We start from the raw sequence: 24169 nt of genomic DNA on the forward strand, positions 1-24169 counted from the left end.
TTATTAATTAATGCTGTGGGATGAAATTAGGTGTTTCTAGGAGGGCTTAAACAAATACAGTGAAACAAACATATACACTTTACACACATATTTACTGACATTTAAAAAGACCACAGTAACATGACAGAATTTGTGCAAATGTGACGAAATCTGCTAGTGGATATTAAATGTACAACAGTAGTATTCGGTAACAAGCAATACGTGTTAAACATGTGGCACAGGCAATCATGACAGCCTCTTTATGAAAGGCCTTTAACTATGGCTAAACAGTTTTCTACACATCTTATTAATTAATGATGTGGGCATACCCAGAATTTACAGGCAGGACGGTTGATCTACACATGGAGATGGAGGGAAAAATTACGGAGTTTTGATGGAGCGGGCAAGCGTCTTTGAGTTGATGAATTCGAAACGGATAATGGTCAGGGCTAACCGGACCCTCTATCTGTAAGAAATAGTAAACATTTTGGAATTATAACATGTGTTAAAATGTAGGTACTAAATATTTTGAATTAAATCACTGGTTTTAAAAATGTATCTCACGCTTTAACGATAGGGGAAGAGGTCATTTCATATTTCGGTTTAGGGTGGTTATTAACTTTATGGAAAACAATATTCACACTATGTGGATTATAAACATGTACATACATAGAGAGCCAACACATCAAGATCTAACAGGGATGAGTGGGGATTCATAGTACAACAGGAGTCTTCTGTAACCTGCAATACGTGTTAAAGATGTTTTACATACATCCAAGACTGAATGGTTTCACAAACTACCTTTAAAGGTTTTGTAAGAAAGTTGTAACAGGCCTCATTCAGCAGTCTAGAGATGAACCTAGAGACACCAAAAACATCACCATTTAGAGCAGCTTGGAGATTATTAGCCATGTAAGTGGGGAGCAAAAGAGCTGATTTAACCAACTCTGTACAAACCCCGACACGGGGTATGATAACTCTGACGCGTACGTCTAATGATTATTGTAGATGTTTACAACTGAGGGAGTTGACAGTAGGTCAATGAGATGTATAAAGGCAAAGTGACATAACGGACCTCAAAGACCAACAGCCTACTTAATAATATAGAATGCAGGGGTGTGTACTGAACATGTAACCATTATAAAACAAAAAATGTCTCGAAACACCCCCTAGTTAGGGACAGAACATGGAGCATATACTTTAACCCTATGTTACCACAGCTTTAGCGCAAACCCACAGCCCCGAATATTTAGCTGCCAGGACAGATTAAAAAAGAGATGTGAATAAGTGAATCCCACCTAATAGATAATTCTGAAGGCTACTGGACATAGGTGATTGGGAAGCGCCTGTTAGACGTAGATTCTCAGAAGCAATTTATAGTCTTTCCTACAATGGTATGTTATAAAGTTTGTAATAATATACAACTGTAGGCCTCCAATGTTTTTACATAAAAACACTAATGATGCATGTTTAAATAGTAGTACAATATGGTAATTAATTCTAACATGTCTTTAAAAAGTTAGTACTATATATTTTGGTATTAAATCAATGGTTTTAAAAACAGTATCTCACCCATTTAACTAAAGGGGAAGCGGTCTTTTCTCTCACGCTAGGGTCTGGCGCAGACAACTGTAAGATCTGAAAAAAACATGTATTATTTTATAGTCTTTTCCTACAATGGTGTGTTATGAACATTACGGGTTATTAAAGTTTGTAATAATGTACAACTGCAGGCCTCCAAGGTTTTTTACATAAAACACGCGTGATGCATGTTTAAATATTATTCAAATTTGTTACTTAATTCAAACATGTCTTAAAGGTTGTACGAAATATTTTGGAATTCAATAAAAGGAATTTAAAAAAAACTGTATCTCACCCTTAACTATGGGAAAAGGTATTTCACATCACCCAGCTCTGTCGCGAAGGAAAAAGACCTGGCGAATCAGGGGGCGTGCGTGAGTGTGCGTGTGACGGAGCAGCAGGAGTGTGTGTGTGTGTGTGTGTGTGTGTGTGTGTGTGTGTGTGTGTGTGTGTGTGTGTGCGTCACAGAAACCAAAGGGGGTGTTCAACAGGGGTCCCAGCGCTCTATCTGTAGAGAATCGTTTGAAACCAAGGTTTGCACTATCAGGCATACGGCATGTCCAGATATCGGCCGACCGCCCGGGGTTAAACACTGATATCTAATCAGCGCCCCGGTACCCCACCAAACCGGCTGTAGACAGAATGTCTCTCTGAATTCACCGCCTTTTGGTCTCTAAACCAAACATACAGGGGGGTTGCATACATGATATCTCCCGAAACTCATTCCGTACTTTAGCAAGTTAGGGCCAGAACGGGGAGCATCTATTTTTAACACGGTTAGCACCGCTTTAGCGCAAACCCACAGGCCCGAATATTTAGCTGCCCGGACAGATTAAAAAAGAGATGTGAATAAGTGAATCCCTGCTAATGGATATTTCTGAAGGCTACTGGACATAAGTGATTAGGAAGCGACTGTTAGACGTAGATTCTCAGAAGCAAACTGCGCCCTGTCCTTTACGTAGCCCTTCACGATCACACAATTTTAGGCGTAAGTCCAAATAATCACATACCCAAGAATATTTATACATTAAAAAAAGAAAAGTGTGCACTCTGAACGACTTCGTAAGACAACAGGCAGCAGTCCCAGGACAGATAACATAGTCTGTGAAGCCCTCCTAATGGATATTTCGGGAGCTGAGTAAGTGAAAAATATATTTTAAGTTTTGTTTGAATATTATCGTGATATTATTGTAATATTAAACACGAGTTATGTGTGTTTTAAACAGGGGGGACAACGATTTATTTATTTATTTTATTTTATCTTTTTAGGTATGATGGACATCGGACACATAGGGTGACTTGGATGCATTAGGGACTCTGAACGACATCGGAGGAACCGATGAAACAGACAGTATTCTGTCTTTTTGTATGAACGTTTTTCCAAACACTCCAAGAACAGAGAATTTAAACGTCCCGACAACTCCCCCGGGAACCTCCACCCCCTCACGACATATTCCAGACCCCAACAACAAAAGCACAACTGTGGCCCAAGTGCATTGCGCAGAATCACCATAGGTATTAATTCTAGGCATTTACATGTATGTTTTTAAAAATGAAGACTATTTATACAATGAAACAATGTTTTTTTTATTCACACTGTTTGTAAACAATCATTTCTGCCCTCTTAGGGTCTACTTGACCCGCTTATTGATTAGAAAGTATGATTAGAAACCAAGGCTGTGGAATATATTCTCTCTCACAGGCTATGAAAAAGACAAAAGCTAGGACATTGACTCCGGAGTGTTGAACTTATGCCCACTACAACAACCCAGGTTGTTATATGCCCCTGAGGGTCATCTACGAACGTTGGAACATCTACAACTATTGAAGATGCAAAAAGGGGTTTTCAGAAATACATTTGTTTTGCAGATATGTATTATTATAAAAATAATATAACATTATTATCATAATCTTTAGTATTATTATGTTACATGCGAGACATAACCAGAAATGTTAACGTAGACAACTTACAAGAATGTGTTTACCAGGCTGTGATGAAAACACTTTAAAGGAGCTCTAATAAAAGGAGCTCTAATTGAAACAGGCAAGGATATATATATGATACGATTACCCACTTTAAAACTGTTGCTGCAATATCACTTCTCAATGTGTGTACATTTCAAGCTTTCAACAACAATAAACCAACCAGCTCAATAATGTTTCTCAGACTTACACACTGTTGAGTTTTCCTAGTTAGTAAAGAAACAACCACTAAGCCAAAACACAAAAAGTTGTAATATAATCGGTATACAAGTCATTCTATACAGAAAACAGGTACATTTTGATTGATCAAGAATTCCCAATAGGTTTGTGTCACGCCCTGACCATAGTTTGATATGTATGTTTATAGGTTTTGTTTGGTATGGGTGTGATCTGAGGGGGCATTCTATGCTGTATGTATAGTTTGTCTTTTTCTGTGTTTGGCCTGATATGGTTTTCAATCAGAGGCCGGTGTTAGTCGTTGTCTCTGATTGGGAACCATATTTAGGTAGCCTGTGTTGTCATTGTTGGGTGATTGGCTATGTTAGGTGCTTGTGTCAGCACATTTGGTATATAGCGTCACGGTCGTTGTTCATTTATTGGCTTGTTCAGTTTACTTTGTGTTTTCGTCATCCATTAAAACATTGCATTCACACCATGCAGCGCTTTGGACCGCTTCTTATTACCCATGACGATCGTGACAGCTTGATCTGATCCTCAACCCTATTACGACAGCATATAATGCACAGTCATATGCAAAACCATAAAACTCTGACAAGAAAACAATGAAAACCTTAACACGACTACACGCATTGCCCTTATTTTAGTTAACAGCCACCCAGGGTTGAGTTTGGTACTTTTTCTTTGTACATGTACCAAGACTCCAAGGGGGGTGACAACCGTATTCCTAATGAGAAATATAGTCTAATAAAACAAAGGTCTGCATAATGAAAGACATGAAAACTGTATCCAACAATGTATTTCGATCGGTTTTCAACGAGGATATTGTCAGTAAGGTCACTGAGACTAACAATAGACAATAGTTATTGTGGGAGGTTTAGGGTTAAAATATATGGGAAGGATCAGGAATGTTAGAGATTTGGTCACTGGGGCGATTTTGAAAGAGGGAGATTAGAACACAAAGTAATAGGGTGGTAAGAGATCCTAAAGGTAATTTAATATTTCGGTTTAGGGGTTATTAACTTTATGGAAAACAATATTAACAAAATATATGGATTATAAACATGTACAAACATTGAGAGCCAACACATCAAGATTTAACAGGGATGAGTGGGGATTCATAGTAAAACAGGAGTCTTCTGTAACCTGCTATACGTGTTAAATATGTTTTACATACATCCATGACTGAATGGTTTCACAAACTCCCTTTAAAAGTTCTGTAAGAAAGTTGTAACAGGCCTCATTCACCAGTCTAGAGATGAACCTAGAGACACCAAAAACATCAACGTTTAGAGCAGCTTGGAGATTATTACCCATGTAAGTGGGGAGCAAAGAGCTGATTTACCTCTACGGTCAAATGCATCTATAGTTTTTTAATGAAGTGGTCGCTGCATTCATTTAGATTATTTCAACAGAGTCTAGAACCAGTAAGAACAAAGATTGAATGATCTGCTATGTGCTATTGAGCAAGAGGCCTGACCCATTTCTATGTAAGAAGCCACACGTTTTATATTCAGCTTCTTAATTAACTAATGCATAAATATGTTTTTTTAAGTCAGCTTAACATATATACTAGTACAACATACTAGGTACATACACTTCAATCATTAGAATAATTTGCATAATGTAGTTCAGATAGAGCACGATCAGCAGGGCGGGCGATAGAGTACACAACTGTATCAACGGCTTGAATTTCTGACAAAATAATATTATCAATGTATACAATATATTTGTTTATTAGACCTACCAACATATAACACAATAGTGTATATCAGGGGTAACTCCCGTTTTCATGGTTAATTGATAGGTGTTCCATTCTGTGGACTGAGAATCCAAAATACTTTGCACAACATATACATTTAGATTATAAAAGAGTTATGTATATAAACTATAAACTATGTATATGTTGTGCAAAGTATTTTGGATTCTCCTGAGTCTGTGTTTGCCTGTGTTTCTGTCCTGGAGTGTGTTTCCGGTGTCTTGGAATGCACCCTGTCTGGTTGCCGGGCGAATTAGCTTGTTGGGAGATCGATGTTCACCCGCACCTGTATCCCATCAGTAATCTGCACACCTGTCCTGATCATCATCTCTCCCCTTCAAAAGCTCTGACCTGACATCCATTCCCTGCCGGATCGTTAGCCATGAACAGTATGTTGTGCCATAGTATCAGCCTCAAGTTGGATAGAATTTGTTTTGTTGTTTTTTACGTATTGCTTGCCTTAAGCTTACCTCCGTTTGTTCTGTCTTCAGTTACTCACCCGGATCATTTACCCCATTCCCGCCTGGTCGTCGGAGGATTCCGCTACCCCATTGGATCCACCTATTTACTCCCATCAACTCACCACCGCTGCCCGCTACGCCACCTGGATATATCTACCCATTCACATTCACTTGTAAATAAATACTCACCTTCTTCCTACTCTCCTTGTCCTGGTCTGCTTCTGGGTTCGATTTTGAAAATCGTGACAGAACGATCCGGCCAAGGATGAACCCAGCGGACCTGGACTCCGTTTGCCATGCCATTACCCAGCAGGGGAAGACATTGGGACAACACAAGACGGCGCTACAGGAGATAGCGGGTTCAATCCAGAAGTTATCTGCTAGCTTGACACAAATCCAGGATCAGCTCAGTTTGCCGGCGATTCATTCACCACCTGTTTCACCCATCTCACCTGCCGTGTCTGGTGTGGTTTCCTTCCGTGAACCCAAGGTACCGACGCCTGATAAATATGAAGGGGATTTGGGAAGATGCCGTTCTTTTCTTATGAAGTGTGGGTTAGTGTTTGATCTGCAGCCCCATTCTTACGCCACTGACAAGGCTAGGATAGCCTTTGTTATTGAACTGCTGCGTGGAAGAGCTCTGGAATGGGCTTCAGCCGTTTGGGAACGACAGGAGACCTGCATGGCTTCATACCAGGAGTTCACGGGAGAGATGAGAAAGCTTTTTGACCATCCAGTCCGAGGTAAGGACGCAGCTAAACGTTTGTTCACTCTTCGCCAAGGAGCTCGCAGTGTGGCAGACTTTATGATCGAGTTCAGGACATTGTCTGTGGAGAGTGGTTGGAATGAGGAGTCACTACAAGCGGCTTTTTACCAGGGGTTGTCGGAGCAACTCAAGGACGAGCTGATATCCTATCCAGAGCCTAGTGATCTAGACAGCTTGGTCACCTTAGCTATTTGGGTAGATAATAGAGTCTGAGAGAGAGGAGGGAGAAGCAGTGGGGTCCATCTAATCAATCTGAGACTCGGTTACCATTCGGGTCAGGAAGTGGACCAGAACGGGTTGATCATTTTCCTTCACACGGGATTAGTGGAGGAGTCCTGCCGCCAGATCCTGAACCTATGCAAGTGGAGCGGCACGGGTTAACTAAGGACTAAGGACGGGTTAACTAACTATTGTTTAATATTACAATAATATCACGATAATATTCAAACAAAACTTAAAATATATTTTTCACTTACTCAGCTCCCGAAATATCCATTAGGAGGGCTTCACAGACTATGTTATCAAAACATTGGAGGCCTACAGTTGTATATTATTACAAACTTTATAACATACCATTGTAGGAAAGACTATAAATTGCTTCTGAGAATCTACGTCTAACAGGCGCTTCCCAATCACCTATGTCCAGTAGCCTTCAGAATGATCTATTAGGTGGGATTCACTTATTCACATCTCTTTTTTAATCTGTCCTGGCAGCTAAATATTCGGGGCTGTGGGTTTGCGCTAAAGCTGTGGTAACATAGGGTTAAAGTATATGCTCCATGTTCTGTCCCTAACTAGGGGGTGTTTCGAGACATTTTTTGTTTTATAATGGTTACATGTTCAGTACACACCCCTGCATTCTATATTATTAAGTAGGCTGTTGGTCTTTGAGGTCCGTTATGTCACTTTGCCTTTATACATCTCATTGACCTACTGTCAACTCCCTCAGTTGTAAACATCTACAATAATCATTAGACGTACGCGTCAGAGTTATCATACCCCGTGTCGGGGTTTGTACAGAGTTGGTTAAATCAGCTCTTTTGCTCCCCACTTACATGGCTAATAATCTCCAAGCTGCTCTAAATGGTGATGTTTTTGGTGTCTCTAGGTTCATCTCTAGACTGCTGAATGAGGCCTGTTACAACTTTCTTACAAAACCTTTAAAGGTAGTTTGTGAAACCATTCAGTCTTGGATGTATGTAAAACATCTTTAACACGTATTGCAGGTTACAGAAGACTCCTGTTGTACTATGAATCCCCACTCATCCCTGTTAGATCTTGATGTGTTGGCTCTCTATGTATGTACATGTTTATAATCCACATAGTGTGAATATTGTTTTCCATAAAGTTAATAACCACCCTAAACCGAAATATGAAATGACCTCTTCCCCTATCGTTAAAGCGTGAGATACATTTTTAAAACCAGTGATTTAATTCAAAATATTTAGTACCTACATTTTAACACATGTTATAATTCCAAAATGTTTACTATTTCTTACAGATAGAGGGTCCGGTTAGCCCTGACCATTATCCGTTTCGAATTCATCAACTCAAAGACGCTTGCCCGCTCCATCAAAACTCCGTAAGTTTTCCCTCCATCTCCATGTGTAGATCAACCGTCCTGCCTGTAAATTCTGGGTATGCCCACATCATTAATTAATAAGATGTGTAGAAAACTGTTTAGCCATAGTTAAAGGCCTTTCATAAAGAGGCTGTCATGATTGCCTGTGCCACATGTTTAACACGTATTGCTTGTTACCGAATACTACTGTTGTACATTTAATATCCACTAGCAGATTTCGTCGCATTTGCACAAATTCTGTCATGTTACTGTGGTCTTTTTAAATGTCAGTAAATATGTGTGTAAAGTGTATATGTTTGTTTCACTGTATTTGTTTAAGCCCTCCTAGAAACACCTAATTTCATCCCACAGCATTAATTAATAAGCTGTGTAGAAGCTGTTTAGCCATAAGTAAAGGCCTTTCATAAAGTGGCTGTCATGATAAACCTGAAATTACCTTTAGGATCTTTTCTTTGGGGTTCTAATCTCCCCAGGTGTACATGCACTGAAAATCCTTAGGATGGAGCCATCTGGAAGCTCTGTGTCTGTACATATAAAGAGAACTAAATAGGAAACTAGGCTGAGAAACATTATTTAGATGGCTGTTTAATTGTTGTTTAAAGCCTGAAATGGACACAATGCCAAGGGACCTTGTTTCTAACACCCACACGCACACGCACACACACACACACACACACACACACACACACACACACACACACATTCCTGCTTCATAGATAACAACCATAAGGACAATAAAACTGGGGGTGGGGGCCATACACGTTAAAAAGTTCAAACACTCAACCCCCCATACACACACACACCCATTCCTTGTTTCTAACACCCCCCCCCCCCCCCACACACACACACACACACACATTCCTGCTTCATAGATAGCAACCATAAGTGCAATAAAACTGGTGGTGGGGGGCCATACACTTTCAAAAGTTCAAACACTCAACCCCCCCAGTTCAACCAGGCCCCTAGACATCAATCACCATGACTACTTCAAAGGATGCAATATAGATATAAAATAACACACACCCTCTAACACGTGACCACAGGAACAGGATGGACGGGCCGGAGGCCCATATTTGGACATGCACACGTCATCATGACGCAGGGTCATAAATCAATTACTTTGACGCGTGCCGTCTACTTTAATCTCTCTGAGGGCACCAAATTCCCTGCAGCACAGATAGGCCAAGCGATGTAGCGTGATCACCTGCAGCCAATGATGGCCAAGCGGGGCGTGTCATCACGAATCTTATGAGTCGGATGTGTGTCTTGACCCCTGCCGAACCCCTGAGACTGACTCGATCGAACCCAGGTTAAGAACCACTGTCCTAGGCCGAGTCTCCTCCTACACATCTGAACAGCCAATGCATCTCTGTTGCTAGACAGAACCTTAGTGATCTGTTCTTCCTCACTTCATCTGACCTGACCTCTACCCCAAAGTGCTCACTCCAGCCCAACTCATGGCTGTCATGGTGTCTGGTACGAGATTGTGCCTCTTCTCCTCCCAGAGCATCCCTCCCATAGGATCCCTGATGGCTAACAATAACATATCCTGAATAAGTATATTTCATATTCTCAGAACCCAACAGTCCCCCCTGCTGAACAATAGCTTTCTACTGTTCAACTTACTTAAACCTGGAAATGACAAATTAATGTGTGAAAGTTACATATTTTGGAAAAATATTTTTGAATTTCGCGCGCTGCCTTTTCCGCTAGCGGAACCTCTGCGCTATAAAGGTTAAAGGGAATTCATTTAAGGGGAATTATCCTTGTAAGGGGTGCGTACTGGCGGCAGAGAAGTCAGGTGAGGGAGAGCAAAAACTGTGTACAACGGAGCAGTTTAATAATAAAAAACACCGGAAACAGAACAAACAATCAATGGGTACAAAACCCGTTGCACACCAGATTTAACAAAGGGTTAAATACACATGTAATGATGGAATTGAAATCAGGTGTGTGGGAAGACAAGACAAAACAAATGGAAAATTAAAAGTGGATTAATGGTGGCTAGAAGACCGGCGACACCGAATGCTGCCTGAACAAGGAGAGGAACCAACTTTGGCGGAAGTCGTGACAGTACCCCCGACTTGACGCGCGGCTCCAGCAGCGCACTGACACCGGCCTCGGGGACTACCCGGAGGGCAAGGTGCAGGGCGATCTGGACGGAGACGGTGGAACAGCATTGAAGGGTCCAACACGTCCTCGACCGGAACCCAGCACTTCTCCTCCATACCACTCCCACTCCACGAGATACTGAAGGCCCCTCGCCAGATGCCTCTAATCCAGTATGGAGCGAACGGAGTACGCTGGGGCCCCCTCGATGTCCAGAGGGGGCGGAGGAACCTCCCGCACCTCAGACTCCTGGAGCGGTCCAGCCACCACCGGCCTGAGGAGAGGCACATGGAACGAGGGGTTAATACGGTAATCGGGGGAAAGCTGTAACCTATAACAAACCTTGTTCACTCTCCTCAGGACTTTAAATGGCCCCACAAACCGAGGACCCAGCTTCCAACAGGGCAGGCGGAGGGGAAGGTTTCAGGTCGAGAGCCAGACCCGGTCCCCCGGTGCGAACATCGGGGCTTCACTGTGATGCATTATGCACTGTCTGCATTATTTTTTGGCCGCAACGTGGCCCGCTGAAGGTGAACACGGGCAGATTCCCATGTCTCCTCCGCGTGCCTGAACCAGTTGTCCACCGCAGGAGCCTCGGTCTGACTCTGATGTCAAGGTGCCAGAACCGGCTGGTCCACCAGTACGCACTGGAAGAGAGCGATGTTAGTGGAGGAGTGGCAAAGCGAGTTCTGTGCCATCTCGGCCCAGGGCACAAACACCGCCCTCTCAACTGGCCGGTCCTGGCAATAAGACCGCAGAAAACTGCCCACATCCTGGTTTACTCTCTCCACCTGCCCGTTACTCTCGGGGTGAAACCCCGAAGTAAGGCTGATCGAGACCCCCAGACATTCCATTGGACGCCTTCCAGACCCTAGACGTGAACTAGGGACCTCGATCAGACACAATATCCTCAGGCACCGCGTAGTGCGTAAACAAGGTATCCGCAGTCTGTAGGGCCGTAGGGAGACCAGGCAGAGGGAGGAGATGACAGAACTAAGAGAACCAATCCACAACAACCAGGATCGCGGTGTTACCCTGTGAGGTGGAGATCGGTATGAAAATCCACCAACAGGTGCGACCAAGGCCGTTGTGGAATGGGTAAAGGGTGTAGCTTCCCTCTGGGTAGGTGCCTGGGAGCCTTACACTGGGCACACACCGAACAGGAGGAAACATAAACCCTCACGTCCTTAGCCAAGGTAGGCTACCAGTACCTCCCGCTCAAACAGCGATCCCAGGATGACCAGAGGAGGGTGACGTGTGGGCCCAATAGATCAACCGGTCACGGACAGCAGTCGGTATGCACAGACGCCCAGCGGGACACTGGACTGGAGCTGGCTCTTCACTTAACGCCTGCTCAATGTCCGTGTCCAGCTCCCACACTACCGGCACCACCAGGCAGGAGGTTGGGAATATGGGTGTTAGATCCATGGGCCGCTCCTCTGTGTCATACAGCCAGGGCAATGCATCTGCCTTCACGTTCTGGGAGCCTGGTCTGTAGGAAAGGGTGAACACAAATCGGGTGAAAAACATGGCCCACCTTGCCTGGCGAGGGTTCAGTCTCCTCGCTGCCCGGATGTACAGATTGTGGTGGTCAGTCCAGATGAGAAAAGGGTGTTTAGCCCCCTCAAGCCAATGTCTCCACGCCTTCAGAGCCTTTACAACAGCCGACAGCTCCCGGTCCCCCATGTCATATTTTCGCTCCACCGGGCTGAGCTTCTTCGAGAAGAAGGCACAGGGGTGGAGCTTCGGTGGTGTACCCGAGCGCTAAGAGAGCACAGCTCCTATCCCAGCCTCGGACGCATCCACCTCCATTATGAATGCCAAAGAGGGATCCGGATGGGCCAGCACGGAAGCAGAGGTAAACAGAGCCCTTAGGTGACCAAAAGCCCTGTCCGCCTCAGCCGACCACTGCAAACTCACCAGGTCCCCTTCAGCTGTGGGAGCCTCTACCTGACCAAAACCCCGGATAAACCTCCGGTAGTAATTGGCAGACCCAAGAAACCGCTGAACCTCCTTTACCGTGGTGGGAGTCGGCCAATTACGCACGGGTACAATGCGGTCATTCTCCATCTCCACCACTGAGTTGGAAATTCGGTACCCTAGGAAGGAGTCTGTTGGAAGAACTATAAAACTGCACAGCGTATGTGATCAGAACTAGATTAAGCATACGACACAATTAAACAGACCAATAACAGCAATAAAACAAACATACCAAAACAAGAGAAACATATATTCAGCAAGGTGAATCATTTTGAGGTCATGTTCCAACAATTGTCCAAGCACCGTGCGCACTAGGGACACATGCTCCACATGTGTAGCGGAGTATATCAGAATGTCATCCATATACACCACTACACCCTGCCGTCACCCTGCAGGTCCCTGAAAATCTCGTCTACAAAGGCTGGGCACGACTGATGGAGCATTCATCAACCCGTACGGCATGACGAGGTACTCATAATGCCCTGAGGTGGTACTGAATGTCGTCTTCCACTCGTCTCCCTCCCGGATACGCACCAGGTTGTAAGCACTCCTGAGATCTAGTTTGGTGAAGAAGCGTGCCCCGTGCATTGACTCAATCGCTGTGGCGATGAGAGGAGCGGGTAACTGTACCTCACAGTGATCTGATTTAGACCTCGATAGTCAATACACGAGCGCAGACCTCCATCCTTCTTCAAAAAAAAAATTAACTCGAGGAGGCGGGTGATGTGGAGGACCGAATGTACCCCTGATGCAGGGATTTGGAGACATATGTTTCCATAGCCACCGTCTCCGCTTGTGACAGAGGATGCACGTGACTCCAAGGAAGTGCGGCGTCTACCAGGAGATTTATCGCACAATCCCCCTGTCGATGGGGTGGTAATTGAGTCACCTTCTTCTTAGAGAAGGCGAGAGCCAAATCGGCATATTCAGGGGGAATGCGCACGGTAGAGACCTGGTCTGGACTTTCCACTGCGGTAGCTCTAACGGAAACCCCTAAACACCTCCCTGTGCACTCTCGTGTCCACCCCGTGAGAGCCCCCCCGTTGCCAAGAAACAGCGGGGTCATGACAAGCTAACCAGGGTAAGCCTAGCTCCACGGGAAACGCAGGAGAGTCAATGAGGAAGAGACTAATTCTCTCCTTGTGAACCCCCTACATCACCATACCCAGAGGAGTGGTGGCCTCCCTAATCAACCCTGACCCTAATGGTCAACCATCTAAGGCGTGAACGGGGAAGGGCACAGCCACGGGAACAATGGGGGTCCCTAAACTATGGGCAAACAATCTATCTTTAAAATTCCCAGCCTCACCTGAATCAACAAGCGCCTTGTCCTAGGAAGGGGGGGGGGGGTTGTGGAGACCCCGGTTGTGCTGGTGGAGGCACTGGTAGAACTCCCTGTCTCTCCCAGCAGTCCATTGTCTGGACAACGCGGTCCATGGTGGTGCCAAGATGGTGGAGCATTGCTGCGTGCTCCCGGACGTACCTGCTCCTGCTGACTCCATATAGCTGCTCTGGAATTCTGTAAAGGTTGCGTACTGGCGGCAGAGAAGTCAGGCACAGGCGAGCAAAAACTGTGTTTACAACGGAGAAGTTTAATAATAAAAACCACCGGAAACAGAACAAAAAATCAATGGGTACAAAACCCGTCGCACACCAGATAAACGTGCACATGCACTTACAATAAACAATTCCGGACAAGGACATGTGGGGGAACAGAGGGTTAAATACACAACATGTAATGATGGGATTGAAACCAGGTGTGCGGGAAGACAATACAAAACAAATGGAAAATGAAAAGTGGATCGATGATGGCTAGAAGACCGGCGACACCGACCACCGCCCGAACAAGGAGCGGAACCAACTTCGGCAGAAGTCGTGACAATCCTAAATGTTTATTGCATTTAGTAAAGTTCGGAATACTGCAGCCAGTGATGTGTCCCAAAATTATTGATATATTACGTTTCCAACAGGATCGGCCATCAGCAAAAAAAAGTTGTTTAGTGAAAGTTTTCAAAAACATTACAACCAACCAGAATCAATTGGACACATTAATACATAATGCAGCTTTAATATTTAAATAAACATATGATTTCTTAGAGTGGGTAAACTGAGCATTATGCAATATGGTTAAGTAATGTATGTCAAGGGACTATACAATGTTACAATATGTGCAATGTTACCATAAATACATCTTTAAGTAAATATGGACAACATTTCATTTACATGTGCTATGGCAATAAAAACAGACACTGTAGTTGCAGCAAGTTGATGAGGGTTAGGGAGAAGCGCCGGTGGGACTTTTTGAGTTAAGTGTCTAAGGGCAGTAAAGGATATCAGGGTGCCTAGGAACTTGAAACTGCTGATCATCTCCATGGCAATGTACAGTAGATGGGAGAATGGTCATTAAGTCTAACCATCTACTTTGTTCTGCTTACGCTGAGGCTGTTGTCCTATCACCATTTTGCCAGGTCCCACAGCTCCTTAATGTACTCATGATCACTGGTGTTCAGGTGTACCATGGTAGTGGCATCAGCATGTTAAGGTGTTGGGTCTATTCTGGGGATCCACATTTTTGTGATAATGTAAAAAATGTCATTTGTTATTATAGGGTTTTCACCCAGAGGCCTGAGTCTGCTAACTTTCCCCTGATGTTGATCCCTGTACAGGGAATCACAGCCATAACAGTTAACAAGTCCAATACAGCAAATTAAAGATAAACATCTTGTTAATCTACCCATCGTGTCTGATTTCAAAAATACTTTACAGCTAAAGCACAACATATGACTATGTTAGATCACCACCAAATTGAAAAAACACAGCCATTTTTCCAGTCAAGATTGGAGTCACAAAAAGCAGAAATATAAATTAAATTAATCACTAACCTTCGATGACCTTCATCAGATGACACTCATAGGACATCATGTAACACAATACATGTATGTTTTGTTCGATAATGTGCATATTTATATCCAAAAATCTCAGTTTACATTGGCACGTTACTTGCAGTAATGTTTTGATTCCAAAACATCCGGGGATTTTGCAGAAATACTCATAATAAACATTCATAAAAGATACTAGTGTTATTCACGGAATTAAAGATAGACTTCTCCTTAATGCAACCGCTGTGTCAGATTTTTAAAAAACTTTAAGGAAAAAGCATAATCTGAGAACGGCACTCAGAGCCATTTTGGAATCAACAAAGTTAGAAACAACACCATAAATATTCACTTACCTTTGATGATCTTCATCAGAAGGCACTCCCGGGAATCCCAGACTGATGTGTTCCATAAAGTTCCATCATTTATGTCCAAATAGCCACTTGTTGTTAGCGTGTTCAGCCCAGTAATCCATTTTCATGAGGCGCGAGCATTTCATCCAGACAAAAACTCAAAGTTCCGTTACAGTCCTTTAGAAACATGTCAAACGATGTATGGAATCAATCATTAGGATGTTTTAAATATAAAACATCAATAATGTTCTAACAGGAGAATTCGTTTGCCAGAAGAAAAGCACTTGAACGAGAGGTGACTCTGTCAGGAGCGCGCGTCATGAGACCAAGGCTCTCTGCCAGACCACTGACTCAAACATTTCTCATGAGCCCCTCCTTTATAGTAGAATCCTCATTCAAGTTTCAAAAGACGGTTGACATCTAGTGGAAGCCCTAGGAAGTGCAACCTCATCCATATCTCAATGTTTATTCGGTAGGCCAAGCTTTGAAAAACTACAAACCTCAGATGTCCTACTTCCTTGTTGGATTTTTCTCAGGTTTTTGCCTGCCATATGAGTTCTGTTATACTCACAGGCATCATTCAAGCAGGTTGGAGTCATTAACTCGTTTTTCAACCACTCCACACATTTCTTGTTAACAAACTGTAGTTTTGGCAAGTCAGTTAGGACATCTACTTTGTGCATGACAAGTCATTTTTCCAAAAATTGTTTACAGACAGTTTATTTAATGTATAATTCACTGTATCACAATTCCACTGGGTCAGACGTTTACATACACTAAGTTGACTGTGCCTTTAAAGAGCTTGTACATTTCCAGAAAATTATGTCATGGCTTTAGAAGCTTCTGATAGGCTAATTGACATAATTTGAGTCAATTGGAGGTGTACCTGTGAATATATTTCAAGGCCTACCTTCAAACTCAATGCCTCTTTGCTTCACATCATGGGAAAATCAAAAGAAATCAGCCAAGACCTCAGAAAATAAATTGCAGACCTCAAGTCTGGTTCATCCTTGGGAGCAATTTCCAAGCGCCTGAAGGTACCACGTTCATCTGTACAAACAATAGTACGCAAGTATAAACACCATGGGACCACGCAGCCGTCATACCGCTTAGGTATAATAGTATAGTAGTATAGTATAATATAGTATAAAAGTATAGTAGAGAGAATGATTTATTTCAGCTTTTATTACTTTCATCACATTCCCAGTGGATCAGAAGTTCACATACACTGAATTAGTATTTGGTAGCATTGACTTTAAATTGTTTAACTTGGATCAAACGTTTCGGGTAGCCTTCCACAAGCTTCCCACAATAAGTTGGGTGAATTTTGGCCCATTCCTACTGACAGAACTGGTGTAACTGAGTAAGGTTTGCAGGCCACCTTGCTCGCACACGCTTTTTCAGTTCTTCCCACAAATTTTCTATAGTATTGAGGTCAGGGCTTTGTGATGGCCACTCCAATACCTTGACATTGTTGCCCTTAAGCCATTTTGCCATAACTTTGGAAGTATGCTTGGGGTCATTGTCCATTTAGGAGACCCATTTGTGACCAAGCTTTAACTTCCTGACTGAGGTCTTGAGATGTTGCTTCAATATATCCAGATAATTGTCCTACCTCATGATGTCATCTATTTGTGAAGTGCACCAGTCCCTCCTGCAGCAAAGCAACCCCACAACATGATGCTGCCACCCCTGTGCTTCACGGTTGGGATGGTGTTCTTCGGCTTGCAAGCCTCCCCCTTTATCCTCCAAACATAATGATGGTCATTATGGCTAAACAGTTCTATTTTTGTTTCATCAGACAAGAGGACATTTCTCCAAAAAGTACAATCTTCGTCCCCATGTGCAGTTGCAAACCGTAGTCTGGCTTTTTATGGCGGTTTTGGAGAAGTGGCTTCTTCCTTGCTGAGCGGCCTTTCAGGTTATGTCGATATAGGATTCGTTTTACTGTGGATATAGATACTTTTGTACCTGTTTCTTCCAGCATCTTCACACGGTCCTTTGCTGTTGTTCTGAGATTGATTTGCACTTTTCGCACCAAAGTACGTTAATCTCTAGGAGACAGAACGCGTCTCCTTCCTGATAGGTATGATGGCTGCGTGGTCCCATGGTGTTTATACTTGCGTACTATTGCTTGTACAGTTGAACGTGGAATCTTCAGGCATTTGGAAATTGCTCCCAAGGATGAACCAGACTTGTGGAGGGCTACAATATATTTTTCTGAGGTCTTGGCTGATTTCTTTTGATTTTCCCATGATGTCATGCACTGAGTTTGAAGGTTGACTCAAATGATGTCTATTAGCTTATCAGAAGCTTCCAAAGCCATGAAATCATTTTCTGGAATTTTCCAAGCTGTTTAAAGGCACAGTCATCTTAGTGTATGTAAACTTCTGACCCACTTGAATTGTGATACACTGAATTATAAGTGAAATAATCTGTCTGTAAATGATTGTTGGAAAAATGACTTGTCATGCACAAAGTAGATGTCCTAACCGACTTGCCAAAACTACAGTTTGTTAACATGAAATTTGTGGAGTGGTTGAAATACTTAGGTTGGAGACATTAAAACTAGTTTATGTAAACTTCCGACTTCAACTGTAAGTGTTTGATGTGATTTTTGATTGCATTGATATCAGTGTGGTTACAGGGACAATAGAGCCCTGAGTACCAGGCCATTATTAACCTGATGGTCTTTAGCAAATTGAGGACCAACACATGTCCAGAGTACATAAAAGGAGATTACCATCACATAGAATTTTACTGCGTTCATGACTCATAACTGCCGGTGTGGCGGTAATATGGTCACAGCAACCACCCTAGGCCAGACAGTTTACCAGGGCGCATACTCAGAGCATACGCTGACCAGGTGGCAAGTGTCTTCACTGACATTTTCAACCACTATCTGACCCAGTCTGTAATACCTACATGTTTCAAGCTGACCACCATAGTCTCTGTGCCCAAGAATTCCAAGTTAACCTATCTAAATGACTATCACCTTGTAGCGCTCACATCTGTAGTCATAAAATGCTTTGAAAGGCTTGTCATAGCTCACATCAACTCGATCATCCCAGACACCCTGGGCCCACTCCAATTTGTATACTGCCTCAACAAATCCACAGATGATGCACTCCATGCATTTTGCACTCCACACTCCCACCATCAAGAAAGGAACACCTATGTGAGAATGCTGTTCATTGACTCCGTGTTCAACACCCTCCTGCCCTCCGAACTCATCACTAAACTAAGGACCCTGGGATTAAACACCTCCTCCTCCAACTGGATCCTGGACTTCATGAGGGGCCGCCCATAGGTGGGGAGGGTAGTCAACAACACATCCACCACGCTGACCCTCAACACGGGGGCCCCTCAGGGGTGTGTGCTTAGTCCCCTCCTGTAATCCCTGTTCAGCCATGACTGCGTGGCCACGCATGACTCCAACACCACCATTACGTTTTCTGACAACATGACGGTGATAGGTCTGATCACCAACGACGATGAGACATCCTACAGGGAGACGGTCAGAGACCTGACAGTGTGGTGCCAGGAAAACAATCTCTCCCTCAACATCAGCAAGACAAAGGAGCTAATAGTGGACTACAGGAAATGGAGGGCAGAGCAAGCCCCCATCCACATGGACAGGGCTGTAGTGGAGCAGGTCGAGAGGTTCATCGGTGTCCACATCACTAAGGAATTATCCTGGGCCACATACATCAACACATTCTTTAAGAGGGCACAAGAATGCCTCTTCCCCCTCAGGAGGCTGAAAAGATTCAGCATGGGCCCTCATATCCTCAAAAAGATTTATACAGCTGCACCATTGAGAGTATCTTGACTGGCTGCATCACCACTTAGTATGGCAACTGCTTGGCATCCGACCACAAGGGGCTACAGATGGTAATATGTACGGCTCAGTACATCACTTGGGCCAAGCTCCCTGCTATCTAGGACCTCTACACCTGTTAGTCTACACCTGTTGTTTATGAAGCATGTAACAAATAACATTTGATTTAATCCCCTTCCCCTCCCTGTGAGCCAAGAGTGAGATAGCTGCTACAAATCACATCCCTGACTGGAGCCCCCTTACTTCAGTGAGAAGAAAGCAATGTGAACAGGATGAACCATTGTCCAAAGACAGGGGAGAAATATCAATACATTTGGACTATACATCTGGAGAAAGTGGTGGGTAGGGTGGGTCCACCCTCACCACTCACTATGAGTTTGCCTTAGAGGGAAAACTGGACAAGTGGAGGCTTGTAAATGTGATGCCAGTTGACATGACTGGACGAAACAGTCATGGTTGTTGATCCCACACAGGCCTGCACCTGCTCTGGGTAAAACCAGAGACTGCTGATGAAACTAGAACTCTGGCCAAAGCATACGCATTGTGAACCAGTGTCTGGATTATTGAACACTGCAGTCTGGATTATTGAGACTCCTGAGGAGCAGTTTGAAGAACATGTAATTTCGGGAAAATAACTATCATAAATTCAAGAGTACTTTACCATGGCACAACATCCAGAATCAGGTCATATCTTTGCATATCAGAGATTAATGTCAACCAATGAAATGGAATCATTGCAAATAGATCTCATTAATCTAGACAATGTCCTGGAAGCCAATATCCCTGACAGAGAGAGGACGGCTTGCAGACTGACAGAGAGAGAGAATATGAGGGGGAGTGAGGGAAGGATTTCAGAATCAGACGTGGAAAACTTTAAAACAAACCGACATCTGATTGGATAATAATCTAAACATCTAACCCACCAACCCCAGGGGACGAACCATGTCTCCTGATGTGATACAGCCACTGAGAGGCCTGCGAAGCACCTCTCCACCAATGATGAAGAGCAAGACGACACCTTCTCCATCCAACATCCCGTCTGCTTCCAGGAATGCAGGCTGTGGAGACAAAGAAGGGCCTTAGACGAGCTCCACATGACGCCAGGCTGTGTAGGTGGGCCCATGGAAAAGTGAGGTCCTAACCCATCACCTGATCCGACTGTAGACTGTTTTTCAGTTTCATAGGGAGGCAACTGGAGAACTTACATCAACATTCTGAAGTCTTCAACAATATTCGCTTACAGCTAAAATAAGTGAAAACTTCTATGACCATTATTTTACCTTTATTTAACTAGGCAAGTCAGTTAAGAACAAGTTCTTATTTTCAATGACGGCCTATGAACAGTGGGTTGACTGCCTTGTTCAGGGGCAGAACGACAGATTTGTACCTTGTCAGCTCAGGGATTTGAACTTGCAACCTTCCGGTTACTAGTCCAACACTCTAACCACTAGGCTACCCTGCCGCCCGCTACCTAGACAGTTAGATTTTTTGTTCTGACAAAGACTTCACATGATGAACTCAAGACATCAAGATGAACAATAACTTTTTGGACATTGAAAGAGGGCAAAGACAATGGAGCGAACCAGAAAAGACAAACAGACACATGCACACACAGATGGACACACACAGACACTCACACCCACGTGTGTACAACCGTCTGGTTACTGTGAAAGCGGTAGCATCTGTTGGTTTATTAAAGAGATAGGAGAGTTTATATTGAAGAGACAGAGATAAACAAAATGAAGATGCATATTCCTCACTGTCTCAATCTTTCAATCTATTCTGAGGGTAGAGTGAAAATCCCAAATGGTGGGGGACAGAAAGTGGTGCCATGGCAAAGTTAATTGTTAGTCAGAAAAGCCAAGATGCTTCCTAGACATCTCTGAGCTGGAGTTGGCCCATCAGTTCTGGCCCATCATCCCGTTCAGCGGTGACAGCGGTGTTTCCCTTCAACTCCTAAAGCATGACGTAACTCCACTAAAGGCCATGTGATCACCATTATAAAGCTTCATGAAAAACACCTATATCCTGCCAGTCTCCCAATGCTCAATGGACTTGCAGTGTATTCAGTGATGTGAAACATTCTGAACCCTGCAGATTTTATATTTGATTTATTTCACCTTTATTTAACCAGGTAGGCTAGTTGAGAACAAGTTCTCATTTGCAACTGCGACCTGGCCAAGATAAAGCAAAGCAGTGTGACACAGACAACAACAACAGAGTTACACATGGAGTAAACAATAAACAAGCCAATAACATAATAAACAAATCAATGACACAGTAGAAAAGAAAGAAAGAAAGTCTATATACAGTGTGTGCAAAAGGCATGAGGAGGTAGGCAATAAATAGGCCATAGGAGCAAATAGTTACAATTTAGCAGATTAACACTGGAGTGATAAATGAGCAGATGATGATGTGCAAGTAGAGCTACTGGTGTGCAAAAGAGCAGAAAAGTAAATAAAATAAACACAGTATGGGGATGAGGTAGGTAGATTGGGTGGGCTATTTACAGATGGACTATGTACAGCTGCAGCGATCGGTTAGCTGCTCCGATAGTTGATGTTTAAAGTTGGTGAGGGAAATAAGTCTCCAACTTCAGCGATTTTTGCATAGATAGACAACAGAGCTGACACAATTCCCTGTTCAATCTGACAGACAATGAAATCTGTTCTACAACGTACAATTTGAAGACGAAATCTGGGCAGATTCCTGGGAGCAAATCCCATAGATGACGGGGATCAAGAGGTTGTGAACCCTCCCTTTGGCGAACATGCCCTTTTTCATTACTGGAGATGAGTACTATAGATTGTATTTATTGGACCCTTATTTTACCAGGTAAGTTGACTGAGAACACATTCTCATTTACAGCACCGACATGAGGAATAGTTACAGGGGAGAGGAGGGGGGATGAATGAGCCAATTGGAAGCTGGGGATGATTAGGTAGCCATGAGGGTATGAGGGGCAGATTGTGAATTTAGCCAGGACACACTTACAATGAGTGCCATGGGATCTTTAGTGCCCACAGAGAGTCAGGGCACCCGTTTAACAACGTCCCATCTGAAAGACGACACCCTACACAGGGCAATGTCCCCAATCAATGCCCTGGGGCATTGGGATACTTTTTTGCGGTCAGGGGAAAGAGTGCCTCCTACTGGTCCCGCAACACCACTTCCAGCAGCATCTGGTCTCCCATCCAGGGACCGACCAGGACCAACCCTTCTACGCTACAGACCATAATAAATTGTGGAAGTGTGTTGCGGAGGCTATTAAAAAGCAAGTCTGTCATTAGTATGTCTCTGGCTTGTCATCTCTTCTCCACACAGCACACACATACGGTGTATTCGGAAACTATTCAGACCCCTGGACTTTTTCCACATTTTGTTATGTGGAATGTTTGCAAATGTATATACTTTTTTTTTTTAAACTGAATATCACATTTATCACAAGTATTCAGACCCTTTGCTTGGAATTGAGCTCAGGTGCATCCTGTTTCCATTGGTCATCCTCGTTTCTACAACTTGATTGGAGCGCACCTGTGGTAAATTCAGTTGATTGGACATGATTAGGTAAGGCACACACCTGTCGAAAAGGTCCCACAGTTGACAAGTGTCATGGAATATTTTTTTTTCTCAATTATTAATATATTTTTTAGATGTACCCCTTTTTCTGCCCAATTTCGTGGTGTCCAATTGGTAGTTAGTCTTGTCTCATCGCTGCAACTCCTGTATGGAATCGGGAGAGGTGAAGGTTGAGAGCCGTGCGTCCTCCGAAACACAACCCAACCAAGCCACACTGCTTTTTGACACAATGCCCACTTGCTGACACAGATATTGCTTTGGATTATAGTGGACTAAGCCAATATATTAATTCTATGCCTGACCTTTGAATTTGGTTGGATTACAAATGTGTCGGAGGAAACACAGTACACCTGGCGACCGTGTCAATGTGCACTGCGCCCGGCCTGCCACAGGAGTGGCAGATAAACAGATAATAAAACACTTTATGGAACAGCGGGGACTGTGAAGCAACACAAACATTGGCACAGACATATGCATACATACACACACACACGGATTTAGTAATGTAGATATATTAGCTGCTTTGGCAGCAGCTAATGGGGATCCATAATAAATTCAAATACAAATACCATGGAAGAGCTAGAGGTCAAATTTCAATATTGAAACAATGTTGTAAATGTGGGAGAGAGACAGCAAGGTTATTACAAATCTCTAGTGTTGAAAACCATTTGCTAGTCGAAAAGACATGGGAGATGATGTCTAGATGCTTTTTACAGTGTAGATCTAGTATATAAATTGCCTGGCTGAGCTGATGAGACAGTGGACTGCGCAGTCAGATGTAACAGAGTAAATAAGCTTTTCAACATCATACATTTAGCCGGTGGTAACTTGTGGAATAGACACTGGCTGGAATGCGGTTTTAACTAATCCAATCCAGCATCCAGGATTAGACTCACCCTTTGTAGTATAAAAATCAGTTACACACACACACACACACACACACACACACACACACACACACACACACACACACACACACACACACACACACACACACACACACACACACACACACACACACACACACACACACACACACACACATTTAATATTGTAGATATGTGGTAGTGGTGGGAGTAGGAGCCTGAGGGAAATCTGTGAATGTATTGTAATGTTTTAAAATTGTATAAACTGCCTTAAGTT

The 24169-nt window shown here is 43.5% G+C and overlaps 1 protein-coding gene across 1 annotated transcript in view; it reads right to left on the reverse strand.

Annotated features, from left to right (window-relative positions):
- Positions 1 to 20499, reverse strand: part of LOC112234416 (transcription elongation factor A protein 3-like) — a 41864-nt gene extending 21365 nt beyond the window's left edge. Inside the window, exon 1 of the mRNA XM_042314328.1 lies at positions 20389 to 20499. The gene's annotated coding sequence lies outside the window, so the exon portion shown is untranslated. The remainder of the gene's footprint in view (positions 1 to 20388) is intronic.
- Between the last annotated feature and the right edge of the window lie 3670 nt (positions 20500 to 24169).

Source organism: Oncorhynchus tshawytscha, linkage group LG03 (genome assembly GCF_018296145.1).
Source record: "Oncorhynchus tshawytscha isolate Ot180627B linkage group LG03, Otsh_v2.0, whole genome shotgun sequence".
Lineage (NCBI taxonomy): Eukaryota > Metazoa > Chordata > Actinopteri > Salmoniformes > Salmonidae > Oncorhynchus > Oncorhynchus tshawytscha.